This window comes from Saccopteryx leptura, chromosome 3 (genome assembly GCF_036850995.1).
Source record: "Saccopteryx leptura isolate mSacLep1 chromosome 3, mSacLep1_pri_phased_curated, whole genome shotgun sequence".
In the NCBI taxonomy this organism is placed as follows: Eukaryota; Metazoa; Chordata; class Mammalia; order Chiroptera; family Emballonuridae; genus Saccopteryx; species Saccopteryx leptura.
Genome location: NC_089505.1, coordinates 90,090,577 through 90,105,496, shown reverse-complemented (window position 1 = coordinate 90,105,496; position 14,920 = coordinate 90,090,577). Strand labels below are relative to the sequence as shown.

Below are 14,920 nucleotides of genomic sequence, written 5' to 3'. Positions count from 1 at the left end.
GCTTTTAAAAACATATACCTATGTTGATGAAAGGAAAATAAGACTAATATTCTTTAAAAAAACAAGACAACTTGAGTTACCAGTTGTAGCTAAAACAACTACCAACTGGATAACATTTTAACCATCCCAGCATTCCAAAAAAATACACTTGCCATCCTTTAACGCACTGGTTCTCAAACTTTTTGAAGTCGGGTGCATTTAAAATCCTACAAATAGCCCTGGCTGGTTGGCTCAGTGGTAGAGCGTCGGCCTGGCATGCGGAAGTCCCGGGTTTGATTCCCAGCCAGGGCACACAGGAGAAGCGCCCATTTGCTTCTCCACCACTCCCCCTCTCCTTCCTCTCTGTCTCTCTCTTCCCCTCCCGCAGTGAGGCTCCATTGGAGCAAAGATGGCCCGGGAGCTGGGGATGGCTCCATAGCCTCTGCCTCAGGCGCTAGAGTGGCTCTGGTCGCAGCGGAGCGACGCCCCGGAGGGGCAGAGCATCACCCCCTGGTGGGCATGCCGGGTGGATCCTGGTCCTGCACATGCGGGAGTCTGTCTGACTGTCTCTCCCGGTTTCTAGCTTCAGAAAATTAAAAAAAAAAAAAAAATCCTACAAATAACTGTAGGTGCACTATATACAAATTTCTGAGAAATATGTTATAATAATTAAGTCAAATATTAAAGAAAAATATAAAGTCCAAACATGCTTTTATGATAATTAAACGAAATAAATACAACAAAATTAAATTTACCCTGACATTTAAAAGTATTTTTATCTTATATTTCTTGAGTTATGCTTTCTAGAATTCATAAAAAAGAGGGGTTAAAAAATAAAAAAACGACAAGCCCTGGCTGGTTGGCTCAGTGGTAGAGCGTCGGCCTGGTGTGCGGAAGTCCCGGGTTCGATTCCCGGCCAGGGCACACAGGAGAAGCGCCCATCTGCTTTTCCACCCCTCCCCCTCTCCTTCCTCTCTGTCTCTCTCTTCCCCTTCCGCAGCCAAGGCTCCATTGGAGCAAAGATGGCCCAGGCGCTAGGGATGGCTCCATGGCCTCTGCCTCAGGCACTTAGACTGGCTCTGGTCGCAACAGAGCAACGCCCCGGATGGGCAGAGCATCGCCCCCTGGTGGGTGTGCCGGGTGGATCCCGGTCGGGCACATGCGGGAGTCTGTCTGACTGCCTCCCCGTTTCCAGCTTCAGAAAAATACAAAAAAAAAACAAAAAAACAAAAAAAAAGACAAAAAGTTATCTTTTTATATATATAGATACATTCTTAGTAAGATTTAGTAAATTTGGCAGGTCCTGGCATGAATGTGTTAAGTTTTTTCATTCTTGTGTTTATGAGAAACATGAGCCTGATGTGTCCTAGCGATTTCTTCAATGTTTGGGCATATATTTGAAAGGCAAACTCTCATTTCCTCGTCAATACATTGAAGAATTCCTCTCTTTTTACTCTCAATTGTGTTGAGTGCAGAAAACCCCCACCATACATACCATCTTAATTTTACACCAAACAAAGGATAGAAGAAACTTGCCTCCAATCTTTCCGGGGAACATGGAGGGTAGTGTAAACAATCCAGCACCACAGCTTAACAACCTTTTGCAACCTAATCAGGCAAGTGAGGTGGGGGGTTGGGCAGACTGTCAGCTTACAGCCAATTCCCCCCACCTCTGTGCCCCAAAAATCTAAACTCCAAAAACCCTGTTGGTTTTTTAGTCCCCAACAGGCACATTATTTCTCTGGAATACCGTAGGGCACACCTGGAAATCTTCTAGGGTGCACCAGTGCTCCCTGGCGCACACTTTGAGAACCACTGCTTTAATGTGTCTTCACTACAGGATATTACAAAAACATCTACCCATTGCTTATAGCAGGTTTTAACATACTTGTTCATTAAAACTTCTGCAGGACAATGAAGGAAAAGAGAAACTACATTTTCAGTAGTCCTAAGGAGACTCAAGTGAAATACAGAAAACACCTAATACAGTAAGAATTCTGAAAGAAGCTGTGGAAGACAGTAAAACTTTAACTTCATTAATTCAAGTAGTGTAATACAAAGTAAGTTCCCAATAAATATTTGTTGGAAGGACAAGCTAATAGAGCACAAAAAATGTCCTTAGGAGATTATTAGTTTACCTATCACAATCAAAGGTCTGAAAAAAAATTTTGTAGGAGAGAGTTTATTTAGAAAGTCACAGAGGTAGAAGTGAGTGGTAGAAGAGATGAGCTCAGGGGTGAAGGCACGTGAGTGCTCCTGAGAGGGAGAGCTTCAACAATTCTTTAAATTAAAATGAATCAATAATACAGTTCAATAATCTTTATGGAATAGCAATTAAGCAGCTTTAAAATGTCTACCTGATAAAACCAGTTCTAAAATTAAACAGATGATTACAAGTTGTTCGAAAACCTGTATTTGTAACATAGCCTACTCTAGCCATACTCTGTGTACAATTCCCATAGTAATATGGTACCAGAGTAGTTAGTCCTCACAGTCTAACATAACACACTGTATCTGCCATGTCGGTATAAGACATCAAGGCCATCATCTGAATTCTCATTTTTCCCGAACCCTCCATGTGATTGTCACATTCTGGGTCAGGCGGGGCAATCCTCCTAGAATTAATTATGCACACCACTGTTCCTCAGTCTCTACATACCATGTGACCCACTCCTTCCTGGAACTTAAAACAACAGATGGTCTCTCTGACTTTATTTGGAATCAATATGAATTAAGTATCATGAGCAAAAACAAAGCAAAGCAATGATATAAAATGTCATTTTGTTATCACACCACACACACACACACACACACACACACACACACACACACACACACACACTTTGTCTTCACCCTTGCCCACGGTGGACTCGGGAAACCACAAGGAGGAAGCCAAGCCTCTAGGAATCGAGACCCCGCCCCCCTGCATGTCCGTGAAACCAGGCACGAAACAATAAAACAGAGACAAAACCTATGGTCCTCTTTTGGAAGATGAGTAAAATCTCTACATATCAGGTTGAAAACAAATTTTTAAAAAGTGGGAGTGTGTATAACAAAGAATGGACAAAGCAGTGTCTGCCTAATAAAATATGAATTACAGCTTTCAAAATGGCAGCTCTCCAAACTTTTATGACTAACAAGAGCTTGTTAAAGGTAAATTATGCATTCTGTGTGGGAAGGGCAGGTTGTTTTTTTTTTTTTTTTTAAATAGGATTTTATTTCTGTAAGATTTTTTCCTCCTAGCATTGAAGTATTTCCTGAATTGTATTCCCTTTCAGGTATAAACCAAACCAAATGCCAGTTGTTAAGCTGCAACATTAGCTCTCTCCCAGTATTTTACACACAAACACACAAATGTATAGCCTTGCTAAACTATAGTATAAAAAGGACAGAATTGCCAAGAAGAGCTTTAAAGCCTTAAAAAAAAGGAGGCAAGGGTATGGCTTCAGAGGTCCTGTCCAAGCCTCTTCTTTTACCGATAAGAATATTGAGATTTACAAACTCTAAGAACTTCTCTTAAGACCTTCTGCAAGTTAGAAACAAAGACGATAAAGCACAGGCCTCTTGGCTCAAGAGAAAATCACTGCTATTTTATCTACCCCCTACCCTCAAAACTACTGAACAGTTTTGATCACAGCTACTATATTTAAACCAAAGCTATATATTTCAGACATCCTAAAATCACAAACACAAAACTTAAAAAAAAAGACACTGTTATCAAAGGAATCATTCATTCTAGTAATAATCAAAATTCCAAAGCGCTTGACAATGAACTAAGCTAAAGGGCAACATTCATGGAAAGAAAAATATCCTTGTATTTTATTTGGCCAACACTAAACCTCGCTCATCAATACTAATTATAATGAACATATTCAATTTCATAAAACAGTCTGACATATTTGGCCAGCAGCTAATTTCCTGGTGATAACATTTTGTTCTTGTGAATAAATACAAATAAAATGAAATTTCAAACCTATAAAGAAAAACAGTGATATATAAAATATTGGGGCAATAAAACCAACAACGGAAATGAGAAAATTGCTTCCATCTTTTCATATTTATGAGATGGAGCTCTCCTCTCCTTGCTGTCAAAATGGGGAATCGTATAAAGAATTACACATCTGGAGTCAAAAGACCATGACTGCTCCTTCGAGAGATAGATGGCTGATCCCTGCGCCCAGGCTGGGAAATACAAGAGGAGCCTGGAGTATCTCACAGAGCCAGGAAAACATGCTCAAAAACATGACAGCATGGGCACGTCCACCAGACACAGGAGTCAGACTGAAAAACCTCCCCACGTCGAAGACTGGAACCATTGTCAAAATAAATAACGGAAAAGTAAATAACACGCTTATTTGGATTATAACTCAAAGTATAAAATAAATATACATGAGTCCATGCAGGCGTAAGTAAGGATTAAGCAAATAACTGGGGGGAAAAGACAAATGTTCCTTACAGAAGAATTCCAAATAATAGATGCAGATACTCCCCCCTCCAGGAGTAGGCCTGAGTGGCTGAACTTAGGAACACGATCCAAAGTACCGAGTATGGAAAAGGAAAACCCTAACCTCACTGTGTAAAGGCCTGGCGAACAGCAGCTTATTTAAGCACGTGGTGAGGGGTTAACAATACTGGAGCTGTCGCGTGGACAGTGTGGACCCCAGAAATGATGGGATGGGAAACGCACTTCATGGTGTGACAGCCTCTCCTCCAAACTCCAGTCTAATCATAAGAAAAACGCCAAAGCCAAATTAAGGGATAGTCTACAACAGTGGTCCCCAACCTTTTTTGGGCCACGGACCGGTTTAATGTCAGAAAATATTTTCACGGACCAGCCTTTAGGGTGGGACGGATAAATGTATCATGTGACTGAGACAAGCGTCAAGAGTGAGTCTTAGACAGATGTAACAGAGGGAATCTGGTCATTTTTAAAAAATTAAACATCGTTCAGACTTAAATATAAATAAAACGGAAGTAATGTAAGTTATTTATTCTTTCTCTGCGGACCGGTACCAAATGGCCCACGGACTGGTACCAGTACGCAGCCCGGGGGTTGGGGACCACTGCTCTACAAAGTATATATACTTTTCAAAACCGTCAAGACAATAAAAAACACAGAAAGACTGACAACTGTCACAGACCAAGGAAGAGAAGGAGATTTATGTTTAGGTTAGTATAATAGGAAGTCACCAATGTTAATTTCTTAGTTTTGACAAATGTTCCAGATATTAAATTTGGGGAAAGTGGGTGAAGTCTATGTGGGAATTCTCTATATAACCTTTGTAACTTTTCTATAAATATAAAAAGTAATTTTATAATAACTTTTGGAATAACCAAATTAAATGTTTAATTCACAAAAAGTCTACAACTGGAACCCGGATCCCATTATTTCTAATTTTATGACCTTGCACAAGTCCCTTTACTTATTATTTTCACTTATAAACTGATAATATTAGTATCTGTACAACCCATTTCATAGTCCTGTTCTAATATCCCAATGAAATAACTAATGAGAAAGTGTTTATGAACAGAACAGATCCATCTATATGCACGAGCTAGAACAGAATGAGAAACTAGGGAAAAGCCCCAGGTTTAAAGAGCAGATTAATCTTTGTGAAGCCCACACTTGATCTGGACTACTCCGTTTTCAGTGTGTCTGAGGACTCAACAAGACGTGGGCAAACTTACCCTACCAGTCTTCGGTGACATTTACCCCCAACCCTCAGTTCAAATAATCACACAAAGTGTAATTCCTGTTGATCCACTGATGTGTCTAGATATGCAATGATACTTGTTTAAAAACCTCAAAATGACCAATTGTAAATAATACTCTAACACTTGTAGTATAAAAAGAATACATGTGTAAAACTTGACTTTAAGTTCCCTAAAAAGAGACACTACTTTTCAGTATCCTTAATATTGAATAAATATTCACTGAATACAACAGGGCTTGGGGGAGGCTTCCCACATTCACAGTTGCAGAATTACAGGAAAGATGTTGTCAGTGAATTCTGTAACCTAAGTTACTGAATTTCTGAGTGTCGCAATTTCTCTGTCACACGATGAGATCAAAGAAGAACAATCTCTACCCCTTCTAGCTCTACTAAATTTCAAAATTATGTGTTCAGTTGAAAAAACACTGCATAGCTTACAATAACTAACAGGTCAAAGTAAGGTATTATACACCCCCCCCTCTTAAAACATACAAATTTTAGAAACAAAAGAAGGAACCGAACTACCACCACTTCCCAAGGTTGATACTTTCTGGGGCTTTGTGGTTTTCTCGCCTGTCACTGTCAAGTTGGTGTCTGCTCTACGGTGTTCAGTCACCCAATTTAAAAGAATTGTCCATACTCAAGAAGTCTGGGACAAGAGAGACATTTTTCTTTCGTTAGGATCACAAAACCTCATGTCACTGGGAGAGGCAGAAGGAAACGGGGAGTTCTGCTTAATTAAGGAAAGCGGGTAGATAAGGCAACAAGGAATGTGTGTAGCTTAAGTGCCCAATCCTGGCTAACCTGAAGCATAACCATTTGCCGGAAGCTAGTTAGGGGCTCAATCTTAAAGGCTCTTTAGTAGGAATATTCAATTCTGGGCACTTAAAGTGACAGATCCTTCTGCATCCAAAGATTTAAAATCTTAATTTTAAAAAAACTCATTATCTTAGACTCCAGTTGAAAGACTGAAGAGAGACAGCGAGAAAAATTCCCAGCACATTCGTAAATCATCGCAGAGAATGACTTCCTGGATACCTACCATAAGCCCGACAGATAAAAGAGAAATATCAGATAGCTTTATTCTGAGTTTCAAGCTAGTTAGGAAAATATGATAAATGCACACAAAACTAAGAATGGTTTGTATGACAAACTCCAACAGCTATAACCATTCTAGGTCAAATACAAAGACTAAGAATAAGAACAGAGGGTGTGCTAAGAAAATCAGGACATGGAGTTCCATGAAAAGAAGGAGCCCAATTCCAGAGGACCTTGAAACCCCTTGGACCAGATTATAGTTGGAAATAAGGAGATAAGGAAGACTTTTACGCAGGTGACATATCACCTCTCTTACTAAGCCATAAATTCCCTAAGGAGCAGCACGATATTTTATGAAAACCACCGCCACTCATGCTTACTCCTGTGCCTTTACTGACCTTGGAAGTGTGACCTAAAGAATGAGAACAGTACTGTCATCATGTTCATGTCTACTGGGCGGACAGTGTTAGTGGATAGTCTGGAGTCAGACACAGCACAGGTTGAAGGACAAGGTTCGCTGAAATGAGGAGAGACAGGAAAAGGGAGAGATCAACCCTGTGTCACAAGAAGCTGATTCTCAACATCTCCCACTAACAAGACATCAGCACTTTCCCAGGTTCACAAAGTTATTAGCATGACCCTAGTGATAATAATATATAATGGAGCCCTTTTTAATAAGAACATATTGTACATAAGACATCCCCCACATTGGTGGCCAAAATTAATATAAAACACCCCCTCCTCTTTGGTGGCAAAAGGCTGTTCCAGTGAGATAAAGTCACCACACCAGCACAGGATACACCTGTTACAAATCAGAGAGCTATAACGTACAAGCAAAAGATTTTAACCACAACTAGCCTCCCAAGCCCAGTAGCCTTTTAGAGGTCCCAGTGCAGCCCTCTGGTCTTGGGGCTTCTCCTTGAGCCTCTGCTTCCAGCCAGCTTCCTAATCCCCCTCAAACCCTCTCCCAAGCTGTAGACCAAGTGGAAACAACAGGGACTCTTTCTGAATTAGAAAAAGGATTTTAACACGATTAGCACTCAATTGATAAGACAAAGGTTTTAATTCTATTGTCATTCCTGATAGCATTCTTCGCCAAAGACAATTTACTAGACAAGAATGATTCTGAAACTCCAAGATAATGATGTCTCTTATCAAAATCGGAGAGGGAAACTGAAGATGACCAGTCCACTTCAGGCCCTGCGTCAATCACCCAGCCCATTCTGGTCCCAGGACCTTGCCATCTGTTGTGCCTGTTGTCTGAAAGGTCACCCTGCAGTGACTCGCTCGGGTTGCTTCCTTGCTTCATTCAGGTCCCTGGTAACATATGTCACCTTCTTAAAGAGGCCAAAAGTCAACCACCTTATTAGAATAGCAATGCCTCCCCCCCCCAGCAGTACTTCCTCCAATGTAATTCTCTAGTGTTCTCCACAACCATTACCACTACCTGACAGACTGCATGGTTTTCATTTGTTGTTTGTTTTTCATCGTTTGTTTTCTCTCACTAGACCAGTGGTTCTCAAACTTTCTGAAGTCGGGGCACATTTAAAATCCTACAAATAATTGTAGGCGCACTAGATACAAATTTCTGAGAAATATGTTATAAATAATTAAGTCAAATATTAAAGAAAAAAATTAAAAGTCCAAGCATGCTTTTATAGTAATTAAAAAAATAAATACGACAAAATTAAATTTATTCTGACATTAAAAAATATTTTTATGTTACATTTTTTGTTATGCTTTCTAGAATTCGTAAAAAAGGGGTTAAAAATAAAAAAACAACAAAAAAGTTATCTTTATATATATATATATAGATACATTCTTAGTAAGATTTAGTAAATTTGGCAGGTCCTGGTGCAAATGTGTTAAGTTTTTTCATTCTTGTGTTTATGAGAAACAAATAATATAATGATGTGTTAATAATAAATATAATAATGATGTGTTAACAAAAAGCGGTATTTCAGTAATGAAATGGTATAATAGAGTAACTATATTTATTTTTATATCTGGGCACATGCTGCAAACCAGCACAGCTAGTAATTTCAGGTCCCGAGTGGGAACAGTGTGGAATTAAGAAAATACGGGGTCAGGAGGGCCCCCCTGTAATTGCTGCTGGCAAGAACAAAGCACACCCAGTAGTGCTTACAGCTCTTTTTGAATTTGTCTAGTAGGTCTTCCGGTGTTTGCCGGAAGGCGCCCCCCCCAAAACAAACAAACAAACAAAAACCAAAAAAACAAACAAACAAAAAAGAACAAAGCACACCCAAAAACTGCATCTTGCTTTATTTATAGGGCAAAGTGAGGCCATTAGTAAATCAATGGTCTCTGATCACGTTTCCAAGGCAACCCAAGAATTTTACCAAGTGCAAAAAACCCCCACCATACATATCATCTTAACTTTACACCAAACAAAGGATAGAAGAAACTTGCCTCCAGTCTTTCCAGGGAACAGGAGAGGAGTGCAAACAATCCAGCACCACAGGTTAACAGCCTTTTGCAACCTAATCAGGCAAGAGAGGTGGGGGGTTGGGCAGACTGTCAGCTTACAGCCAATTCCTCACACCTCTGTCCCCCAAAAATATAAACTCCAAAACCCTGTTGGTTTTTTTGGTCTCCAACAGGCACATATTTCTCTGGAATACCATAGAGCGCACCTGGAAATCTTCTAGGGTGCACCAGTGCGCCCTGGCGTACACTTTGAGAACCACTGCACTAGACTATAAGCAATACAGCCCAGAGCAGAACCAAGCAAACACATGTGAGGTTTTAAATGAACATGTCCTAAATGAAGGCTACGTGAATTTACAGAGTTCAGTAGGTCACTGGTAACAGCCAACATAAGTGAAGAGGTGAAATAGATAAAAAAAGAAAAAGAAACATATCAAGCAAATCTGCAGGGAAAAGAACTAGCTGTAACGGGATAATGCATGGGAAAGAGATACGACCTTTTTTCAAAAGCAATAAACTTGTTTTTCCTTAAAGACAAAATTTTCAATCAGAAATTCTGTGTGAAAATTCTCCCCCCAAATACAGCGCCACAGCTGCAAGCCCTGAGGCAGTGACTATGGGTGGCCCTGCTGCAACAGGTCCGCCTGGCAGGGGCTGCTTCTCACAAGCCCCCTCCCCCCACCAGTGGCCCTGACATAATGTTAAAGAGGAATATAGGTTAAGTTTTTATTAAGTATGATAAAGACTAACTGTCGGACAGAGGAAGTGGATTTTGTGTTTGTAACCCAGACCCGAGAAGGAGCCTGGGGCAAACAGCGTGTGGTTCCTCACTTGCTCCAAACAGGCCCTGTAGTTCCTTTCTGGCCTGAGCTGAGCTGAGGATGACTGACCACAGACGGAGCCAGAACTCAGGAGTCAAAATTACAGTAGCTGTTTGACTAGCTGCTAGATCTTTTACTTAATAAAGAAGCACATAAATGACTATATCACAATCTTTAAAAATATTTTGCTAACTACAGAGGGTGAGACAAAAAGTAGGTTTATAGCCTATGTGAAACACAAAGTTTATTCTTGTATTATTATTAATTATTGTATTATTTTCCATACAAACAACTCTAAACCTACTTTAGTCCACCCCTGTATTTTCAAATCACTGGTTTCTTTGGTAATTCTGTATGTTTTAGTATATGCATTTAAAAATTATTTTGGCCTGACCAGTGGTGGCACAGTGGATTGAGCGTTGGCCCGAGACGCCGAGGGCCCTGCTTGAGCATGGGCTCATCAGCTTGAGTGTGAGCTTGCCCGATTGAGTGCAGGGTCATTGACATGATCCCAAGGTACTGGCCTGAGCCCCACCCAGGTCAAGGAACATGTGAGAAGCAATCAATAAATAACTAAAGCTGCAACTCCGAGTTGATGCTTCTCATCTCTTTCCTCCCCCTCATCTTAAAAAAATATACATTTTGATAAACTGAACACAGGCTTCGCCAGTTTGCCAAAGAGACTGGAACAACAACAGGTAAGAGCTCCAGTTCACGAGGGTAGAAGAGGCAACTGGAGAACCTGTCCCATAGACCAGATAATTCTGTCAAGATGAAACCAGTTGATAAAAGACTTGTCGAGAAGTGGTCATAACAGCAGAGAGGGGTAAGGCTTTGGTCAGATATATTCAAGTTGTCCACTGGGAAAGTATCATAGGGGATGGAGGGAAGAGAAACAGAATTACAAAACGAGGCTGTAAAATAAAAATCATCCAAGGGGATTAAGAATTTCTGAAGACTGGGCAATCACAGAATGATCAATCGCTGGGGGAAGGAGCTAAGAAACCCAGTCTGTCCTCCCAGGAAGTAAAGCGAGCACAGATTTTTTAAAAGGAAACAGAAGAACACGTTCCCACTGGACTGCAGGCTCTTCTGGGAAAGTGGCCCACGTCCCTCACCGCAGCCCCGCGACCGCGTGCCAAGCCCCGTGCTGTCGTGCGCCGCTTGCGACCCGCAGGAAGCCCTAGTAAATGCTGCAGGAACTGGAACATAGAAGCACATCATCAACAATGACTCTGAGAAAGTGGCAATCATCCGTAAGAAAAACATCACCCACATTTATAAAGCTTTAAGACAGGAAAAAGGAGTATTGTACTAACAATGCAGTTAAAAATAAAAAAATTAAGAATGGTCTGAGAATGATAAATGCAAAATTTAGAACAGCATGACCTGCTGGTGAGGGCAGGGGTACAGAGCCAGAGATTCCATCAAGGGTTCACAGGCGTTCCTATATCTCACATATAGATGTCCAGAATCTTTTGTCACAACATTTTTGTGCAATTTCAGAAGATAAATAGGCACATGGCTTGTTTTGGGATTCTGCTCAGAGTGCCAGGAAAAGCAAAGAGAGAGACCTGCTGGACACAGCAAGAGAGTAATACTATCAAACATTCTTTATATAGAGTTCAGGTCTATTTTACCTCTAACATTTTCAACAAAATATTTTTTTCATTCATTTAGTCACTATACTCGTGACATTTACAGAGTGAGTATCTGCTATGTGCTAACACGGATCTAGGGGTAAGAAAATGAATAACACTGATGAAGTCCCTGCCTGAAACTTACGTTCTAAAGCAGGAGTAGTCAACCTTTTTATACCTACTGCCCACTTTCGTATCTCTGTTGGTAGTAAAATTTTCTAACCACCCACCGGTTCCACAGTAATGGTGATTTATAAAGTAGGGAAGTAACTTTACTTTGTAAAATTTATAAAGCAGAGTTACAGCAAGTTAAAGCATATAATAATAATTACTTACCAAGTACTTTATGTCAGATTTTTGCTAAGTTTGGCAGAATAAATCTTTATAAAACAACTTACTATAGTTAAATCTATCTTTTTATTTATACTTTGGTTGCTTCGCTATCGCCACCAAGAAAGCTGGAACGCCCACTAGTGGGCGGTAGGGACCAGGTTGACTACCACTGTTCTAAAGGGAAAAGGTGAGGAAGATTTTCAAAAACAATAAAAATATATTCCTCCTGGGAAGGAGGGTCTTTGCAAATGTAATCAAGTCAAGGTGAGGTCATAGCAAATTAGGGTGGTCTCTAATCCAACAACTGGTGTCTTTATAAAAGAGGGAAACCTGCACATACACAGAGGGACGGCCACGAGAACACAGAGGCAGAAATCGGAGCGATGCCGCCACAAGTCAAGAACCACCAGCGATGGCATCAACAAACAGAAGCCGGAGAAGACAGGGAACCTTCCTCAGAGCCTTCAGAGGGAACACGGCCCCGCTGACACCCTGACACAGAAGCCAGCAGCTTCCAGAGCCAGCAGAGAATACACTTCTGCTGATTTCAGCCACCCAGCCTGTTCTTTCATTAGTGTAGTCCTGGGAAACTAAGACTGAGCAGATGGCCTTGCAAGGAGCTGGGACTACAGAGGAAGAAGCGGGTCGCAGGGCTCACTGCAGCCTCCAGCTCCTGCTTCAGTCCCGGGCACCTGAAGACACCGCCATGGAGAAGGCCACAGGGACTGCCTCGTCACTCCTGGATGTGGGGCTCCCTGCCACGGGCAGCAGCTGCCCAGGGTTTCTCTTGTGGAGAGTACTTCTTGATTCCGGAACAGAAGTCTCTCCCTCACATTCAGTGGGTCACAGATCTACCCCCTGGGCGTCCATCCATGTCGAGGACCACAGAAATCAAGCAGAAGCCGTCACCTTCCTCAGGGCAGCGTCTCTCATTTTTTAATGGAAAGCTATCATACCCTCTTGAGATTCCTTCTCTTTAAGCTACACATTCTTATTTGGTCACTTTCTCTTGTGACTGATTTGATTAATCCAGCAGCTCTTTATTCAGTGCCTGTCACGTGCCAGGCATCGGGGGTAGGGCAGAGAACAAAATGGACCAAAGTCCCTGCCCCATGGAGCTTACACTCCATAAGGGAGGCAGAGAAAACAAGATGTACAGGTGATATATGTGCTATGTCAGCTGTGATAAGAGCTCAAGAAAAAGTATCCATGTCAGAGATAGGTTGTGCTTCAAGACTGGGCGGGGCCAGAGAAGGTGTTATTGAGCAAGTGACAAACATCTGAAGAATTAGGCAAAAAAGCCGCAAGAATTTTAGGGCATGAACATTCTAGGCACAGAAACAGCAGGTATAAAGGCCCCAAATAAGGATCAGGCCTGGAATGTTGCAGAACAGCAGGGAAGCCAGTGTGGCTGGCACAGAGGGAGGAGAAGAGCAGTGAGAGGGGACGGGGGAGCCGCAGCCGGGTCGGAGCACACCCAGCCATGGTCCCAGGGAAGACTCCGACATTCGCTCAGGGTCAGAGCACACCCAGCCCTGGTTCCAGGGAGGACTCCGACATTCGCTCAGGGTCAGAGCACACCCAGCCCTGGTCCCAGGGAAGACTCCGACATTCGCTCAGGGTCAGAGCACACCCAGCCCTGGTCCCAGGGAGGACTCCGACATTTGCTCCAAGTAAGGCAGGGAGCCAATGGAGGGTTTTCTACAGAGAACTGATGTGACCCGTTTTATGAGGGGTTTGTTTTCTATTTTGTTCTGTTTAGACTTATTTATTTAATAAATTCATGCAAATTTGTTCATGCAATCTGTCAAGAACGTGGCTAATAATATCTACCTGTTTGTGATTCTGAATAATGAGCTATGTGAGAAGCACAAGTAGGACTTCACACCGTGGAGGGGCCCTGCCAAGAACTAACCACTCAGAGCTGCCCAAGTCCTTGTTAGTGGGCAAGAGCAACACAATGAGCCTGCTGGAAAGACTGGCGCTGCTGTTGCACAGTGTTGTCCTTATGCGTCAGTGGGGCCCACGGGCTCTGCCCTGAGGATGGACTGCGGTGAAGCCAAGGTGGACCTGGAGAGACCTGTGAGGACCACGCCAGCAACCCAGGCAAGATACGCTGGTGCCCTGAACCTGGGGGCAGCAGTGCAGGTGAGGTGATGGGAGCTGGTGAGACCTGGTCCAATTCTATTGTGCTGACAGACCCAGAGCAGGGGCCAGCAGGCTAGTCCAGGGGCCACATCTAACCCACTACCTGTTTTCATAAATAGTTTTATCAGAACGCACCATGTGCCTTCATTAGCATATTGTCTATGGCTGCTTTAGTGTCACAGGAGCAGAAAAGAACAGCTATGGCAGGGACTATGCAGCCTTCAAAGCCAAAATTATTCACTACCTGGCCCTTTACCAAAAGTTTTATGACCCTGAACTAGAATATGAGGTAAACAGAAAATATAATGTTTTAGGCTTAAACAACTTAAAAAAAAGTTGTCATTTATTGGGACGAAGTCCTAGAGAAGAATGACATGACATGTGAGGAAAGAGAAGGAGCTCAATTTTGGACACGTTAGCAGTAAGATACGCATTAGATAGTATTTGAGTCTGAGTCTCAAGGAACAGGTCCAAGCTGCAGATATAAAACGTAGGAGTCACCAGATTAGAGACAGCAATTAAAGCCAAGAAACCAGATAAATCAATAAGAAAATGAACGCAGGAGAGGAAGAGATGTTAACTGCTGAGCCCTGGCACCCTAACAGCTGGAAGTAGAGGACATGAAGAACCATGTGGAGAACTAAGAAGGGACAGACAGGGACAGGAGGAAAACCAGGGCAGTGTGGGGTTCTGGAACACAAAAGAAAGCATCTGAAGGCAAACGGGCCGAAGCCATGTCAAATAAAGCTGACAGGTCAGATCGGATGGTGACAGAGACCGCAGGGCCTCATCTGACAGG

The 14,920-nt window shown here is 42.2% G+C and overlaps 1 protein-coding gene and 2 non-coding genes across 5 annotated transcripts in view; 2 read left to right on the top strand and 1 right to left on the bottom strand.

Annotated features, from left to right (window-relative positions):
• Positions 1-14,920, bottom strand: part of UBE4B (ubiquitination factor E4B) — a 137,675-nt gene that overhangs the window by 75,822 nt on the left and 46,933 nt on the right. The gene's annotated exons all lie outside the window — the stretch shown is intronic.
• On the top strand, positions 828-903 carry TRNAT-GGU (transfer RNA threonine (anticodon GGU)). Its single transcript has one exon. It is a non-coding gene; the product is annotated as a tRNA-Thr (tRNA).
• Positions 8,868-8,932, top strand: LOC136402051 (U7 small nuclear RNA). The gene has a single exon (XR_010750948.1). It is a non-coding gene; the product is annotated as a U7 small nuclear RNA (small nuclear RNA).